Source organism: Pinus tabuliformis, chromosome X, assembly GCF_031772625.1.
Source record: "Pinus tabuliformis cultivar Carrire ecotype Pingquan chromosome X, CPIR1, whole genome shotgun sequence".
NCBI classification, from domain to species: Eukaryota; Viridiplantae; Streptophyta; class Pinopsida; order Pinales; family Pinaceae; genus Pinus; species Pinus tabuliformis.
The window spans coordinates 84,714,748-84,726,402 of NC_142308.1; the positions used below are offsets into that span (position 1 = coordinate 84,714,748).

Consider the following 11,655-nt stretch of genomic DNA (forward strand, 5'->3'; position numbering starts at 1 on the left):
CTCACACCAAGTGTTCTCCTCACCAAATCCTGCTTCTATGGCTGCATCTCACCCCGCTAGACCTCTATTTATTCTTGAGATGATTATGTCACAGTATCAATGTATACTCTCACATCCACATGAAACTCACAATTAATCCACATATGCTAGTCTTTTTTTCACTCCATACTCAACTCCACATTGGCTTATTTCTTGGGGCTTCTCTATCAAATTTGATCTCAATGCTATGGTTTGCAACCACCATCTCCTTCTCTAGGTCATGATCCCTTGGCTTTGATACCAATATAAAAAATAAAGATAATGCAAGAGAAATAAACAAACACAAGATAAACACATAAACATGTTTTTTACCTTGAAAACCCTTATGGGAAAACTAACTTGGACTGATAGATCTATATTCTTGGTCCAAAATCCAAGTGAGCCCTTTGCTTAAATAAAACACATTATAATCCCAAGGCCTTTTAAATGCAACACTATAGGTAAATGATGGTCTTTAATACCATGGGCCACCAAAACCATGTTCCTAAAACCACCATTATGGACCTAACAACTTTGAATGTTTCATTGAATTAAGTTTACGATGACATCTATACCTTAATCATCTTCACGTTAGGGACATAGTCCCCCTAGGACCTCACCACTTATATCCCTAGAAACATTTCCCGAGGATCTTATTCCTTCCCTATCCCCTATACCTTAGAGCCTTATTTCTACCTCTATGAAGCTTTGCACCATTTACCCCTATGTTTGGGCCCCTTTATGATAGTTTGTATAGCTTGGATAGGTTTTCTAGTCTTAGATTGTGTCAATGAGGCTAGGGAACATATTTTTCCCAATACCCAAAAAAGGTTTTGTGAGAAAATACCTTGATTAGATTTAATTAAGCAGTTAATTAATTTTCCGAAGTTTAACTTAGGGAAATCAATTAATTAATCAATATGAATTAGGGAAAATTGATTTTCCTCTAGAGACTTCTAGAAAAATCATGAGAATAGGTGAATATGATCATAGCCATCGAATGTGATTATATCATGGTTGATGATTCGTCAATGATAGATTATAAGAGGAAATTGAAGGGAATTTGGAGAACACTTAGAGACAAAATTGTAGTGAGAGCAAGGGCGCAAAGGCAGTGAAAGGTCACCAGTAATAGGGGTTTTCATCTAGAAAAATTGAGGAAATATTTCTAGAGGAATTCTTCATGACATTCCAACATTTTGAGAGAATGTAATAGAGGCCACATTAGTTAGTGAAAGTTAGCTAGTGTGCATATTTGGGTAGCAGTTCAATTTCCAGTTGCCAAATATAATTACCAAAGGAAATATGAGTTTCTCAGTCGAGTTGTAGGTAGAAGACGATGTTGCAGGAATAATTTTCTCGTAGGTTTTAACCCTATATAGAAATTACCTGCATACGAATTCTAAAAACATAAAATAAACAATGGCGAGAGCATAACACATAAAACAAATATACACATAGATTTTCCCCTGGATCCCAAAACCGAGACTACCAGATTGACTTTTCATTATGTTCCTTTTAATGTTACAATGCATATATATATACATGTCGAAGCATCCAATACCATGGACTGAAAACCATCACGCCCAAAACCATGCACAAAACCATAGGTAGGTTTTCCCACCTAATATAGGGTCCATTTTTTTTCCCGGGGTGTTGCCCTAGACCTCGTAGAGGGGGCCTAACGCCCCCCTCAAACTCCCCATATAGGGGGGCTACTGCCCCCCTCAAACTCCCCGTGTAGGGGACGCGACCGCCCCCCTGTTACCCCCACGTTGCGCATCGGCGCAACGAAGGGCAGGCTACTGGGGCTAGTGATGGAAACAATATAACACAACCCAACATTTCCAACGTTGTGCAAGTGCGAGAGAGGGACATAATAATTTCCATAGTTTCTAGTGAGAATTGCAGGCAAGAGGTCATGATATTTTGTAGAAGGGACCTTTGTGTTTGCAGATCAATTTTTCCAGTGGAGAAGATTACCGATCTTTTCCAGTGTCAGGCAAGTAGTTGATGTACTCTATAATTTGCTAAAGGATTAATAATAAAACCCTCATATGTAGAACTAGTTTTCCCTTTGGGGGTTTTCCAGGGACATATTTCCAAAAATATTGGTGTTCATTATGTGTGTTTGTGTGTCTGTGCATAGTTTCCTTAGTTCACATGGTTATATATTTTTCAATGACTTTGCAGTTGTGTTTTATTTAGTATTTTCTACAAGTATTTTGTGGAAGACAAATGATCAATTGATAAGAGAATAATAACTAGCTAACTGCAATAGTCTTAAAAATTTCCTATGATATCAAAGCAAATTTGTGGAAAAAAGGAGGATATATGCAAGAACATGAATAGAAAAGTCAAGGGTTTTAACCCAATTCAAAATTTTTAGTTTTTCCTCCAATGTATTTGAGTTTTCTAGATTTCGTAGATTTCTAGAGATGGCCACAACAAGATTGAGAGATTAGGACAGGTTGGATGGAGCCTCCAATTTTGGCGTGTGGAAAGCCAAAATTTCATTCTTATTAGATGAGTTTGGGTTGAAGGTGTATGTGGAGAATGTGATTTCCATACCAACAGATCCACAATAGCTAGCAACCTATAGGAAAGAAAATTCCAAAGAAAAGAGGATTATCCTTGATGGACCATATTGTTCCACATATCGCTGAGATGGAATCAACAAAGTAGATGTGGGATGCCATAGTAAACTTGTACCAGAAAACTTCAGAGAATAGGAAGATGATTCTCAAAGAGAAGCTGAGGACCATCAAGTAGAAGAAAGGAGAAGACATCACTTCCTACCTCACTAGAGTTTGAATATACAAAGATGAGTTAACTATAGTAGGAGACAAGCCTAGTGATGATGAGCTAGTGTGAATAGCACTAAATGGGTTTTCCAAGGAATGGAGTATGTTTGTCCAAGTTATTTATGGGTGAGATACACTTTCAGGATGAAATCGCCTATGGAGTGACTTCACTTAGGAGGAGCTTAGTCTCAACTTGGTCAATGGAACCAGTAGTAGCAAGAAGGCATCAAAGGTGGAGGAGTATGATAATGTCACCCTAACAAGAAAGGGAAAGGCAAAGAAGGGGTCCAAAAAAGGATCCGAATCCAAAGGAGAGAAGAAGAAGAATAACCTACCGAATGTTAAGTGTTATGGCTATCATGAATTTGGCCACTATGTCAACGATTGTCTTCACAAGAAGAAGGGAAAGAAGTATTTCAACAGATGCATATGATCTCTCCAACAAGATGGAACAAGAACTCACATTGATAACTTGCATGTCTAGTTCAACTTTATAGGTTGCTTCGTATATAGACAATGGAGCATCATTTCATATGACATGAGTTAGAAATTACTTCTCTAGTTATAGGGAGGAGGACATTCCATATTCAGATGGGGAATAAGACCAAGTGAAACCTAACCAAAGGGACTATTATTTCAAAGGGAGAATGGAAAAGAAATTCCTATTCATGATGTGTTGCATGTGCCACACTTAGGGATGAATTTTATCTCCATACCAGTTCATCAGGAAATTTTTTATGATGTTATATTTAGAGGGTTGCAAGTGTTGTTGAAGCACAAAGATTGAGGTCACCTATAACACTCAATGTGAGGAGATGCTGGTTGTATAAGCTACAAATGGACACTCCCAAGGAACTAGTTAGCAACAATAATCTGAGAGATTAGGGGGAGATATGGCATAGGAGGATGGGACATATTCACCATGAATCACGTACATTTTTTTGTGAGATGGTGATAGGTGTTCCGGAGGTGAGAACAAAGCACGATGATGTGTGGAGAGGATGTGTTTTGTGGAAGTTTGTGAAAGAAAATTTTCCAAGGAGTGACAATAGATTGTAGGGGATACTTGACTTCGTGCATTCATATATATGTAGGTTGATGTTGATGAAATATCTTAGGTGATATGAATATTTCATTACTTTTATCGATGATTACTCCAGGAAGACATGAATCTATTTCTTGAAGACCAAGGATGAGGCCTTCAGTCGCTTTTAGGAGTTTAAGGCTTTGGTGGAGAATACAACAGGCATAAATATCCAGACTCTTCAGTCAAAAAATGAAGATGAGTTCACTAACAAAGAGTTCTAGGAGTTTTTTACTAGGGCAAGAATCAAGAGAGAGTGTATGATTCCTTACAACCCATAGCAGAATGGGGTTGTTGAAGAACTAGTCTATTTCAGAGGTAGCACGTGAAACACTGTATGACCAGGATCTCCCATGATATATATGGGTAGAGGCATGCAGTATGGTGCTTTATATTCATAACAGGGTCCCACACGCAGCGCTTGGAAATATGACGCTCGAGGAGGCATTCACTAGGAAGAGCCAGATGTCAGTCATGTTAGGATATTTGGCTACCTAGAATATTGTCACATTCTAGGGGAGACACGTTCAAAGTTATATCAAACTGCAGAGTAAGGTTACTTCATTTGGTACAAAGAAACGTCTAAAGCGTATAGGATCTTCATCCAAAGATCTAGGAGTATCATAGTCAGGCGAGATGTCATGTTCATGAAGGATAAGACATACAAGAGGTATAAAAATTTCCCAACAGCTAAAGATCAGAGTGAGCAGCCAAGAAAAGCTCCTAGAGTTGAGCAACAAAATCATGGGCATCAACAAAGCATGAGTACGGTGACTAGTACGAGCATGAGTTGAGGTGCGAGTGTTATTGAGGCTTCGAAAAGTATGGAGTAACAGATGTACCAGATCAGGGAGATGCATTAGGAGGAAATGGAGGTGGATGTTTCTAACTCCCCTCTTAATAGGGATAATTGAGAGGTTCAATAAACACTTATGGATGATTAGGATTTTATGGGGACTCCTAGGATGGGTAGGAAAGAGAAAAGCAAACCAAAGAGGTACAATGGCTAAATGGTGTTGGTCAACAATTTAGTAGATAGTGAGCCTCTCAAATATCAAGAGGATGACGAACAACATGTGTGGCATAATGCAATGGTTGAGGAGTATTCCTCAATCATGTAGAATGATGTGTGGGAGGATATACCCAAATCGACAGACAGGGTGGTGGTTGGATCACGTTGGATCTATAAGATCAAGCATGGTGCAGATGGCAGCATCGAGAAATACAAAGCTAGGTTCATGGCCAAGGGGTTCTCTTAGAAGGAGGGAATAAATTATGAGGAGACATTTTCTCCTGAGGCCAAGTACACTTCTATACAAGTCTTGATCTCATAAGCAACATAGATGGGATGCTACATCCATTATATGGATGTAACGACAATGTTCTTGAATGGCGAAATATTGGAGGTTTACAATGAACAACCAAAGGGCTTTGTGGCATAAAATAGAGAGATCCATGTGTGTAGGTTGAAGAAAGCTTTATATGGGACCAAGAAGACTCTTAGGGCATGGTATGAGCACATAGAAATATACTTCCAAACCATGGGATTTTTGAAGAGTGAGGAAGACTTGAACCTATACTACTTGGTATTTGGGGGTGATGTACTTGTTCTTGTCCTATATGTGGATGCATTTTTCTTAGCAATTTCACTAGGGATCATAAATGAGTGCGAGAGGGATATTTGAGATGAGCTTTAGATGAAGGACTTGGGGCTGATGCACTATTTTATAGGCATGGAGGTATGGAAGACACATGGCGGGATTTTCCTTGGACAAGGGAAATACTGCATACTGATCTCGAGGATATTTGGGATGGATGATTGTAGAGATATGTGTACACCCATGATCACTAATTGCAAGGATATATATGCATCTAGGGAGAAGGAGGTAGACCCCACCTAATACAAGAAATTGATAGACTCTCTCATGTATCTAGTTAACCCCAAGCTAGACATATCCTATGCAATAAAATCTCTCATTCAGTTCATGGTGGAGCTAGAGTGCATTATATCACAACTAAACATGTGCTAAGGTATTTGCACGACACAGTCGATTATGATATTAGGTATGTTGGAGGTGATGGTGCTAGGTTGGTTGGATCTATTGATGCATAATGGAAAAGTAGCATAGTATATTGGAAAATCCCTTCAAGGTGTTTCTTCAACGTGGGATCAAGAGTTGTTTTTTGGTACAACAGGAAGAAAAATTTTGTAGCACTAAGTTCTATAGAGGCACACTACATAACAAGGAGCATGGCTACATGCAAAGAAATATGGTTTTGTAAGCTGCTAGTAGCCTTATTTGGTCAGAGGATAGAGACGAAAATGATACACTATGACAATCAGAGTTGCATTAGGTTTTCAAAGAATCTAGTGTTTCATGATAGGTCCAAGCATATAGCCATCAGATACCACTTCATTACGGTTTGTGTGTAGCACAATATTGTTTAGCTACAATATATACCCACAAATGAGCAAGGAGAGGATATAATAATGAAGGCTTTGGGGAAGGAAAGATTCATCTTCTTTAGAGACAAGTTGGGTGTTATGAAAACACCTTCCTCACTAAGAGGGAGTGTTAGTTTGTGTAGCTCAGACATACGTTCTACTCTCAAATTGTTGGACACCTAATCCGCTAAGGGTTATGGTGTGGAAGGTGAACCATCATGGCGAGTCCAAGAGACCTTGTAAGATGAATTCAAAGGTCACACAATGTATTTATATGTAACATATATGTGAATAATATAGTAATTCACACTTATCTTTCATATATGGTTGCTCATTCCAACAATGGTATCAAAGCATATTTTTCTCAGAAACCTATCAAATATTCCCCCTCTAAATTTGTTAGATGCCCCACTCTAAGAAGCTATGAAATCCTTGATGATCAAGACTATATCTTTCTTCAATTACTCTTTTTCACGCCCTTCCGTGACCTCTGAAATATCTAAGTTCTATTTCTCTTTTTGCATTGTGTGTTCATTTGTCACATTCCAAACCTCTAGTGAATGCTGCTAAGGTCCACCACACTCAAGAAGTCATGGTGATCTGGCACCTCTTCTCAGAAACCCTTGTCTAGGCTCTCTACAAACTCAACGAGCTACTCCAAACTGAGGACATCGATATTCCAATAGGCTCTTTGTGCATTGATAACAAGAGCTACTAGGGCATGTGTTAGAAGTCTTGGAGATTTAGCTATCATTCACATGTAGGAGAATGCAACTTTCCGTGCTGCCCAACGGTGACATTACAAAAATGCATTCCAGGCACTATACCATATTGTCAGTGATGAAGGAGTTCTAGCCCTATGGAAATGGGCAGTCCAACAATTTTCCAAGCAATGATCTTAAATATGGGTATGCTTGCTTCTTATGATCAGTATGTAGAATTTTTTTTCCAGGACATTATGGGCCTTTCTAAAGTTACAACTGTGCTTAGTGCAAGTGTTATTTCTATTTTTTCGCACCTGCATGTAGTCTTCCCTTTGCTTATGTTAAGACTTAGATACAAAATATGCAACTTGATGCCAGTGGGAACTATCCATATTCAAGTTCTCTAGATTGTTTTGTGAAAACATTCAAAGTAGGGGGTTCATTTAAGTTCTATATTGGGTTCCCTTTTTATTGCGTTTAAATTTCTCCCTATGTCATGATGACATGGATATTCTTAAACGAAATTGAAAAGATTGAGAAATCTATTGGGTTATAATACTTCTTTTGGTTGAGGAAGAGGCATAAATTCAATAAAATTTGGATGTTTACAGCATTTCTTGCATATATTCCCAAAATGAATAGAAGGGTTGTGTGAACGTTTCCAACTGTATGAAGTACCTGGTTGATCCTATCAGTAGCCATATTCTCAAAGATTAAGCCATGCATGTCAAGATTGTGCTTTATGCCCTATATGGGTGTCAATGTACATGCCTATTGGAAAGTTGTGCAATTAAGATTGGCATTGCTAAAATAGAAAATAATTCCATAAAAGCATGAAACTCAATTTTAATGCTTTAGATTCGATCTCGTAAGGGATTTTGAATTGTGCTACAACCCATGTACATTTAACAATTGAAGTTGGGAGTTTTGTTATCTAAGTTTGGAAGAGTGCAATGGCATGTATTGGATTACAGGCACAATAGTTTTCTATAGAATAAAGTTGTGCCTCTTAGACTCGATTCCCAACAACGACAATCTCCACGATCCTAAGTTCAAAATAGAAACCACTTTTTAAAAAGTAGATAGATATTTCGATCTAGGTTTTTTGGGAGTAGTGCAAATGATGTTTTTGTTTGTTGGGTCTTAGCATTCATATTTCACTTTTAGAAGCACTGTATATCTTGGTAATTCAAATTAAAATAATGCTCAACCATGGTCAACCATAGTAAAATAATAATTAACAATAGTCAAAACATAGTTAGGGATGTTTAACAATAGTCACACATGGTCAACCATAGTCTAAGCATGGTCAACCATATTCAATTTAGTCAACCATGGTTGACCAAAGTCAAATATTGTTAACCTTAGCTAACTAAGGTCATCCTTGGTTAGTCACTTTGAAGATTTGAAAATGTTTAATAATATTAATATTAATAAAGTTGACTAATAAAAATAAAAATAATATTAATACTGTGATATTGGAATGATATAAAATTCTATCCAATGTCACATTGTGATAAATATTGTTGCAATGTTATATTACATTGCAATTTATCTACCATTGCAATGCAACATTACAAAATTAGTCAACCACATTTACTATGTCGTAAACTATGCTTGACTATGTTTGACTATCAACACTCTTCAGGGCAAACATAATCATCTATTATTATTATTATTGACTAATATTAAGTGTCAAACATAGTCAACCACATTAGTCAAAAATATTCAAACAAAGTCAACCTTTATTGTCAATGCTTAAATAGTTGACCATGATCAAACTTGGTCAACCCTATGTTTACCATATTTAAAAATACTTAACTTTATTCACTCATAGTCGTCCTTGGTCAACATATCTCGACAATGGTTGACCAAAGTCAAACATTGTCAACCTTAATCAACTAAGATCACCCTTGGTTAGTCACAATCAATATTTAAAAACATTTAATAATATTAAAATTAATATTAATAAATATGACTAATAATATGCCGTAGTCTAACCAACCTACAAATTTGCCCTGAAAATCATGGAAATTCTGATAAGATTTTGATAAAATCTGACAGGGATTTTTGTAAATACAAGTTACAGCTGTCAAAATTACTATTTTGGGCACCCCAGAGGTTTTTGATGGTGCTGAGTCTATTTTCACCATAAAAAATATTATTCAAACACTACTACTACGAGATTTTTTTAAAAAAAATTGGTCGGATTCCAACAAATTTTGACTGTCCGGGCTATTCCTCCGCCTTGGTAGACGATGCCTAATAATATTAATATTGTGATCTTGGAATGGTACAAAAATCCATCCAATGTCGAAATGTGATAATTGAAAATATTAATATTAATAAAGTTGACTAATAATAATAACAATAATAATAATAATATGATATTAATATTGTGACGTTGGAATGGTACAAAAATATATCCAATGTTGCAATGTGACAATTGGCAATACAATATTAATAAAGTTGGATAACAACAACAACAACAACAATAGTAATAATAATAGGGGTCACTGGAGCGAGAGGGGTAATTTACAGTGCTGAAGAAGAAATTGTTTATAACTTCGTGTGGGGCATGTGAATAGAAACAAACAGTCAAGCTGAATTATAGGCATTGCGGAAAGCACTGAAGATCACCATAAGAGAAGGGATAAAGAAGTTAAAGGTCCAAGGGGATTGTATAGTTGTGATTAGATAGATCTCTAATGCGACATCAGGGAGAAAGTCTAATATCTCTTCAATTTTTTATAGGATTTCATTGAAATGAATTTTTTTTTAAGAAATCTCCCTTCAGCATATAGTTAGATCCCCAAAAGACAAGGCAAACAAGATTACTAAGTTAGGGTCTGAGTTTTAGCAACGAACTATTGAATCATAGGATGAAGTGAGGAATTTTTCCCCAACCCCATGAAAAATTAATCAATTTAGTGTAAAAGGTTCGACTGATGCCTCAAAAGAAGCTCATGGTAACCAAAAGAAAGGAAATAAATGAAGCCTTCCATGTGGAGTTCCACTCCTTTGGTAATGTCACATTGAATTACCATCCACATGGATGGGGTGAATTCAACACATATCATTCCCTATCCAGAAGTGAATGCATTTGGTACAAATGGATAAGAGGGAGGATATATTATAATGAGGGATCATCAGTTCACCTTATGTCAGGGATCCAACTGAATTCCTCTGAAGCCTCATCCATAAATGTTCTGCGAAATTTCCTCTACTTGAATTTATTCAAAATGGCAAAGGTGGCTGATTTGAGATCTCACATAATGTTAGAATTAATGTTTTATATCAAGGATCATCATGGATGGAGTGCAGAAGCAACATTAAATGCACAAGAATCCTAGGAAATTTCACTATCTACTTATTATTCTCTGAGTTCAATTCAGTGGCACTGTAACTGGTATCTTGTTATTATGGATTCCATGGAGAGACAGGTTCCAAAAGGTGGATCAGAGTGTTGGAAATAATTGGTGGAGAGGTTATTCAAGGTGTTAATTGGATTGTCTAAAGTCTCTGTCAGAAGGCAGGAGCTCATGCACCGTGAGAAGGAGGAAAGGTATAAACCCATGGAGAAAAATTTCAATTAGTTACAGATTCAAATGGAGAGGAAATTCACTGGTATGGAGACATAGCTTCTTCTGTTGAAGGCACAGTCAAATGAAGTTACAAGGACCACATAGACTCTCTATGACATGCATAGTTTCTTCGATTTAGCACCTGACTCCCAGAAGGCTAATGTGTCTTGTTTAATGCTCAGTGAAGGATAGTCTCATGGCAAATAGGTAGTTCAAATTTGACCCCTTTAGTTCATCCTAGATAATATTCTTATATGTATTATAAGTTTGAACTATTTTTGGGGAAATTTTGTAAAATCTATGGGAGGTTCCAATGAAAAATAGTATTTCAAAAATCCCATAGAGGCAAGAAAATTTTGTTGTGGCTATGCTAGAACGTTGAAGCAACATAAGTCACAAAAGCTTATAAATGGTTTTATTCATGAAATCCAGATTGTATAATATAAAAATTAACTATTCTATTTAAAAACAACAACAACAACAATAATAATAATATTGTGACTTTAGAGACCCCGGAAATAGCTCAATTGGTGATTGAAATAATGTGAGTCTTGAGAAAAATAAGAGATCCAAGGTTCAAACCCCTTTGGTTGTGACCCAGTTTATAGAGAGGACATACCGCATATCGCTGGAGGATTACTAGTAGCTACGTGTTAGGCAAGCTACTAGGTTACTCTAGGATATGAAAATAAAAACAATATTGTGACAACAGAGAAAACTATCCAATGTCACAATGTGACAAACATTGTCGCAATGCTACATTACATTGCAATTTATCCAATGTCACATTGCGACATTACAAAATTAGTCAACCATATTTACTAGGTTGACTATGTTAGACTATGTTAGACTATGTTTAACAATCAACACTCTTCAACTTTAGCCAAATGTAATCGATTATTAATATTAATAATCAAACATGTTGTGATATTGAAATGGTACATGAATCTAGCCAACATCGCAATTATGACAAACATTATTGCAATGTTATATTACATCGTAATTTCTCAAATGT

General features: G+C 36.6%; 1 pseudogene; it reads left to right on the top strand.

Moving 5' to 3' along the window:
- Window positions 1-6,570: 6,570 nt before the first annotated feature.
- Window positions 6,571-7,612, top strand: LOC149138490 (mitochondrial dicarboxylate/tricarboxylate transporter DTC pseudogene; annotated as a pseudogene).
- The last annotated feature ends 4,043 nt before the right edge of the window (window positions 7,613-11,655 follow it).